Source organism: Myotis davidii, unplaced genomic scaffold (assembly GCF_000327345.1).
Source record: "Myotis davidii unplaced genomic scaffold, ASM32734v1 scaffold299, whole genome shotgun sequence".
Lineage (NCBI taxonomy): Eukaryota > Metazoa > Chordata > Mammalia > Chiroptera > Vespertilionidae > Myotis > Myotis davidii.
In genome coordinates this window covers 1,123,983-1,130,580 of record NW_006293088.1, presented here as the reverse complement: position 1 = coordinate 1,130,580, position 6,598 = coordinate 1,123,983, and positions in this window count along the sequence as shown.

Genomic DNA, 6,598 nt, shown 5'->3' with positions numbered 1-6,598 from the left:
CCGCCCCCAACCTCCCGATCCCCCGTCCTAGCCCGGGAGAGACCGTGCCTCTCCTTCACAGCCCGTCTCCACCTCTCTCCTACCTCACCTCCACCACGCCTCCCGCCCCATCTGAGTTTCCATGTATCCAGCCCCCAAATGAAGAGGCCGCCCAGCCCGGCCCAAGCGCTCTCAGCGCATACGCGTGCATGTTAAAGGCAAGGAGAGACGAGGAGCTGTTTTGAAAGAGAAAGTGTTGTTCCTGGGATTATTATTGTAAATACTCTGCACTCAACTCTTGATTTCCCACACTAATGGGAGGGAGCGGTGGTGCAGATAATTAAAAACGCATTTATATTTGGCTCTTGAACATCTTTTTATCCTCGTGTTTGGATATGTGTGGGGCTGGCGTTCTGGGAATTCGGTGTGACTTCATAATCCTTCTGCAAAAAATAGAGGGGGGAGAAAAGAATTACAGACGCCTGCCTTGAGGGAAACCAGACAGCCACCCCCACGCTCAGCCCCCGCTTGCCAGCCTGTCGCTGCTGAAGTTGGAGAAGGTCACCTCCAAGGTGGGTGCAAAGCAGCCAGCCTGGCAGAGCCGCGCCAACCATGAGGTTTGCTGTTCCACGCCACTAAGTGTGGGGATGGTGTGTTACGCGGCAATGCATAACCGATGCACCCCCGTTCCAGGTTCCTAGGAGGTCTGCGACTCCCCAAGACTTCTGTGAATCCCTGGTCACTGGGGGGTCACACCTCTCATTTTGTCCAATCCTGCCATCTGGACCCCATCGATCCTGTCACACTGTCCCCTGACAGGCCTGAAAGTTTTTCATATCACAGGATCTCAAACGACTTACACGGAATGCTAGACATCTATCTCTGCTCTTAAAACAAATGTGTGGTCCCCCCACCACCAACAGCCACCTTCCTTGGTTTCCTCCGCTGCCAGTTTGCACCCCCTCCCTGTTCTCTTCTCCAAATTCCCATGCATATCATGGGCCGCTGGCTTCGCTATCTGCCATTTCCAGACGCTGCGCGCTCTCTGAGTCCTATCTTCCACCCTCAGAAGATTGTCAAAGTATTTTCCAAAACAAAGATCATTTTTCCCCAGGGAGCCTGCGATGCCAGATGTAAGCTAATAGTCGCACTTTTCAGCTCTGCTGTGTTAGTGAGGGAGGCACTTCTGGTTCCCCGTCCAACAGCGTTCTTTTCTTCCCCTCCCCTCCTGAGCGCTGGTTTTACTCCGGGCAGTTAATCCTCCAGCCTTGTTCCCAGCCAGGAGTGAACAGGGGACACAATTGTGACCCTTGAGATGCAAACAGAAGTCCACAGTGGGGGTTAGGGGAATGTTTAGCCTTTCCTGACTCGGCACTGCCCCCTTCTCCTGCTTCTCCCTGCCTAGGATGTGGGCACGATGTCTGGTCAGCAGCAGCCCTCTTGTAACCAAGAGGACAGAAGTCACGTGGGTGGTGGGCGGAGCAGAAAGACAGAACCAGGTTGCGCCCTTCCTTCCACGGGGCACCTGGTCTGCTTAATTCTGGCCTCCATGTTCGCTGTGCAAAATAAACTCCTCTTGGGTTTTCCGTCTCTGGCATCTGAATGCAATCCTACCCGATTCAATAAGTAATTACATTTTGATTTCAAAAACTTTTCCTTTAACTGCTGCTGCTTCCGGTAAAAGTGAGTCAGCCGCAGACTAGATATTAAACACACTTGGTAATGATGTCAATTAAAAGTGCTCAAGCCCTATCACCTGCAACGATGGAGCAGTGCCTGTAATTGGAAAAGAACAGCTGGGGACCGAACCCTCATCTCAAAATAGTCCTGGCGGAGCCCCCCCGAGGACAGAGGCGCTGCCCCAATTCAGGTCAGTCTCCGCTCTGACATGCCCGGCACGCAGGGGACCCGGCTCGGCAATGGGACGAGGGCGCCGTGAACGAACACAGGATTTGAGGAGCGAGCGGAGAGCAGGCTGGGAGCTCTGAGCAGTCCCTTTGGCTTGGGGTGGCCCAGAGGAGGTGGGTTCATCTGGGCCCTGGGCAGACAGGCAGCAGCGTGACGGACCCTGGTCCTCACACCTGGCTTCTGTCCCAGCTCAGGCACCGAGCAGGCAGATAACCTGGGGGGTGGAGCGTGTGGTGGGAGGTGGCGGGGGGATGGTGGGTCCACAGTATTTCTTCCACAAACCTCAGCTTTCTCGTTTGTGAATGATATTACTCACTCCGGCTTATACAGCTAGGGGCATTACCTGAGACAATCGCCACCTGCTCACAGTAAGCGCTTAATAAATGCTCACTTCACGGTGAGGACCCTTGAGGAGGCCGCTGCAATGCTAGGAGCACTAAGGAGACATAAGCTACATGTGTGGCAGCCGCTCGGCAGAGGGAGCCCTGCCTGGGCTCTGGAGTGGGGTCAGCGGCAGCAGGGATGGGGCTGGGTGGGGGGTGGGTCCCTGCCCGGAGCCCTCTGCACTCTGCTCAGTCTCAGGTGTTCCTGTCCCCTGTTCAGACGCCCCTCATCACCCCGAGGTGTCAGGGTTCGTCTGCATGCCCACCTTCCTTAGCAGACTGGAGTTCATCTCCGTACATCCAGGATCTGGCACATTGGGCACATGGTGAGTGACAACGAATGTTCACGAAGGAGGAAGAGCCAGGCAGCCACAAGTGGTGCGCCTGGCAGGAAGTGGGCACATGAGAGCTATGCAGGCTCCCTGCAAAGAGGGCTTTGTGCGGGGGCCCCAGCAAGCTGCAGGGATCTCCTGGAGCCCTGGAGAGGGGCATGCCAGCGGGGCCAGAGGCAGACAGAGGTGGTGGCGGGGTGGGGTGGAGTTCTCAGCCAAGGAGGACTGAGACCGGCAGTGAGAGGTGAGCCTGGCCATCCCCAGGGCCAGGGTCTGGACCAGGGACAGAGCAGGGGTTTGGAGCCTGCAGCCTCTGGCACGGCCTTGCTGTGCAGGTCGGGCAGCCCCGTGCCCTCTCTGGGCCTCTGTCTCTCCATCTGTAGAACAGGCCACTGAGCAGGCCGACCTCTGAAGGCCATCCAGCTCTGACAGCTGGGACCTGGGGACGGGACCTCCAGGGGCTGTTCGGCAGCAATCCATCAGACCTCCGGTGGGGCCCTGCTTTGTACCAGGCCCGATGCAGGGGCGGGGGTGGCACGGACAGACACTCTCAAAGCCCACAGTGTGAAAGCAAAACCAACAGTGAGCAGCGGGGGCTCCAATGGGGGGTCAGCAGGTGTGTTCTGGAGAGACAGGGGAGGGAAAGCGGTCCGGCAAGCCAGGGCCCTTGGCCCAGGTCCCCCAGGCGTGCCCCGCTTTACAATTGTCCTGGGAAGTGCCTTCGTCCCAGGCGAACTGGGTCAGTGGGTCACCGTCATTGGAGGGGTGTCCCCCACCTCAAAGACTGCGGGGGAGGACAGGATGAGGCGGAGGTGACCCCTGAGGGAGGGTTAGAGAGAGGGGCAGAGGCAAGATGCGGTCATCCCTCCTCCCCTCCCCTCTCTCCTGGGCTCTGCAGCGGGTTGGCCTCCTCCCACCCCTGAGCAGGCCTGGGAGCTCCCGCCTTCGGCATCTGGGCAGCTGGAAGGCCTGCAGTGTCCGCAAGTGGCAGCCTCTGGACCCAGACACCCCCTGGCCACTGCCCTGGCCCCTCCACCAGCCCTCGTGGGGGTGGTGCTAACCCTGCCTCACCAGCCCCAGGCCCTTACCTTCCCTTCCCTCGGGGGAACGTGGCCCATGCTGGCCCCCCCACCCCCACCCCCCGTGCCCGCCGGGCTCCTGCTGTGCTTTGATGTATGGGCCTAATATTCCGGAATTATTTTTGGTTCTGTGTTTTGTTTTCTTGCACAGTCCCTGGGAGGCCTCATTACCTTGCTCCAAGCATGGGGCGCCATGTCATCAAGTCTCCCAGGCTAACTCGGCGGGCAGGGCCAGAGGATGCGGGGCAGAGCCCTGGAGGGATCGCTCAGAGCTGCGCCCACCCAGGAAGCCCGGAGCCGGGAGTTTCTGATGCGCACACAGTAAAGGCCACACTTCTTGGCCCAGCTCTCAAGACCCTCAGGGGCTGACACCAGCCTGCTTCTGTCTCCGCTGCTTCTCTTGCCACAGCGAAGCCTGCTTCACTCCCTGGGGCCCCTGGAAAGAGGAGGGGGTAGGCCTGCCGCTGTCTCCGGAGCTGGAAGGCAGCTCATACCTTCCGTATGGAGGAGACCGGGGGAAAGTGGGGCTCACCAGGACGAGGCTTCTCCTGGAAAGTGGCAGCTTCTTCTGGCTCTGGTGGCTGCCGGCAGTCCTTGGGGTGCCTTGGCTTGTAGCTGCATCACCCCACTCTCTACCCCCTCACCACGGGGTCTTCCCTGTGTGTGTGTCTGTGTCTGTGTCTCCACAGGACTTTCTTACAAAGACGCCAGTCCCTGGATGAGGGTCCGCCCTAACCCACTGTGACTCCATCGTAACTCGGTTACATCGGCAAAGGCACCTCCGCCAGAAGTCACATCCTGAGGTCCCAGGTGCTCATGAGTTTCGGGGAGACACTATTCTACCAACTACAGCAATATCAGTCCCCCGTTTCATAGAAGGGGAAACTGAGGCCAGGGAGTAACCGGCTCAAGGTCATATGGCCACTCAAGTGGCAGGTCCAGGATCCACACTCAGGCCTGCCTGACCCTGACCCTACCCTAGCCACCCCACCACCCAGCTCCTCTGAGGACTGAGGTCATGGCTCTCACTTACTATACCCGCCCCTGCATTTAACCCTCAACCCCCTTCTAGGGCTGGGCATTATACCCATCTTACAGGTGAGGAAATCAAGGCTGAGGAGGCTAATGACTTGCCCAAGGCCATGCAGCAAATTAGAGAAAGAGCCAAAATTAGAACTCACACCCATGTGCTTAACCCCTACCTTAAACACCTCGATTTGTCCCTTCGCTTTGTGACAGTTTACATCTGGAATCACAAATACCACTCCTGTGACTCAAAGACCTTTTCCCAAAGTCAAAGACGCACACACCCCCAATCCTACCCACGCCAAAGGGGCTCCCCACCCTAGGTACCTGCCTGTGGGGAATGCAGAAACATACGCACACATAAACACACACACACACACACACACACACACAGCACAGCACAGACACGCTCACACACAGGGACACACACTCCTCCCAGAGCCAATTAGCAAGCCCGGCGGCCTCGGAGGAGCCCTGCGGGGTGGTAGACTTATTGATCCGCCCGGTGTGAGTGTCGCGTGTCAAGCAGGAGAGAGGAGTCCTTGAAGCTGTGTGCTCCTCTTCTGAATGCGGCAGGGACTCCGGGGGGCGGAGAGTAAGTTGTGTTTACTGTGACTGGTAATTGAAAGGCAGCGGCAGCCACCCCACATTGTCCCCGCCAATACCTAATTGCTGGACCAAAAACCACAGGAGAGCCGGGCCGGGGCCGGGGCCGGGGCTAGCGGGAGAGGGGAGAAGTTAATATAGCCCAGAATCGATCGCGAAAGCTTTCACAGTGTCAGGCACAATAAATGGAGCTGAACGAGCGGGAGCTGCAGAAGATTAGCCCGCGGGCTGACTGGGTTTGAAAGCTTAAAGCTGGTAAGCGCAGACACAAGCAGGGATTCTCGGCCGCCCCTTCTGTCGGCGTGTCTGCTGCTGGAGATCGGAGGCCCGGTGCCCGCTCAGGCCGCACGGGCTTGCCTGAGAATGGTTCCGACAGGCCCTCATTTCCCTCCCCCCCCGCCCCGCCACCCCCAGGAAAGGACTCAGGGCTGGGAAGCCCACGGTAGCCCATGGCCTTGGACCAGACATGTCAGCTCACTGAGCTCCCGTGTGCTCACCTGCAGGTCATGCACCTGCTCCCGGGGGGGAAGCGTGTGTGATGGGGAGGACCTGAAGACCTGGGTTTGGATCCCAGGTGGGCCACACCCCCGCTGAGGGACCCTGCATAGGGGTTTCCTTTCCTGAGAATGTAAACCAACAAGGGCAGGTTTCTTCATTCTGTGTCGCTGATGTACGCAGGTGCCTGGAACAGTGCCTGGCACATAGTAAGTGCTCAAGAAATGTATGTTGAATAATAATGATGAAAAGCAATAATAAATAAACTCTTGGCATATAGGACGTGCTCAAAAGATGACTTAGCTGTGGTGGTGGTATCTCTCCTCTGGGGGCCTCCAGTTCCTACTCTGGTGACTATGATGATCAGAATAGCACAGCATCCAGACCCCACAAGGGAGGAGAGAGAGTGGGCATCATCCACCCACCCACCCATCCACTTAATCAGCACTGGGGTCTTCTCTCCACAGGGCCTTTGCACATGCTGTTCCCACGGGCTGGAACACTTTTCCCTTCAGGAACCCAGAGGGAGAACTCTGCTCATTCACCAGGTAGGTCCTCGCTCCAGTACTACCTCTTTAAAGAGCTCTTTCCTAACGATGTGTTTAGAACAGCCCCCCTCCCGCACCGCCGGGTTTGAGGGCACTTGCTTTGATTTAACATCATCCTGGTATTTGTTTTATGACTTGTTTGTGGTGGAACTCTCTGCCTCCCAATGGAAAGCCAGCATCCTACTTCCCGCCGCCTTCCCAACGCCTAGAAAACTGCTGGGTGCAGAGCAGGCGGGTGGGCG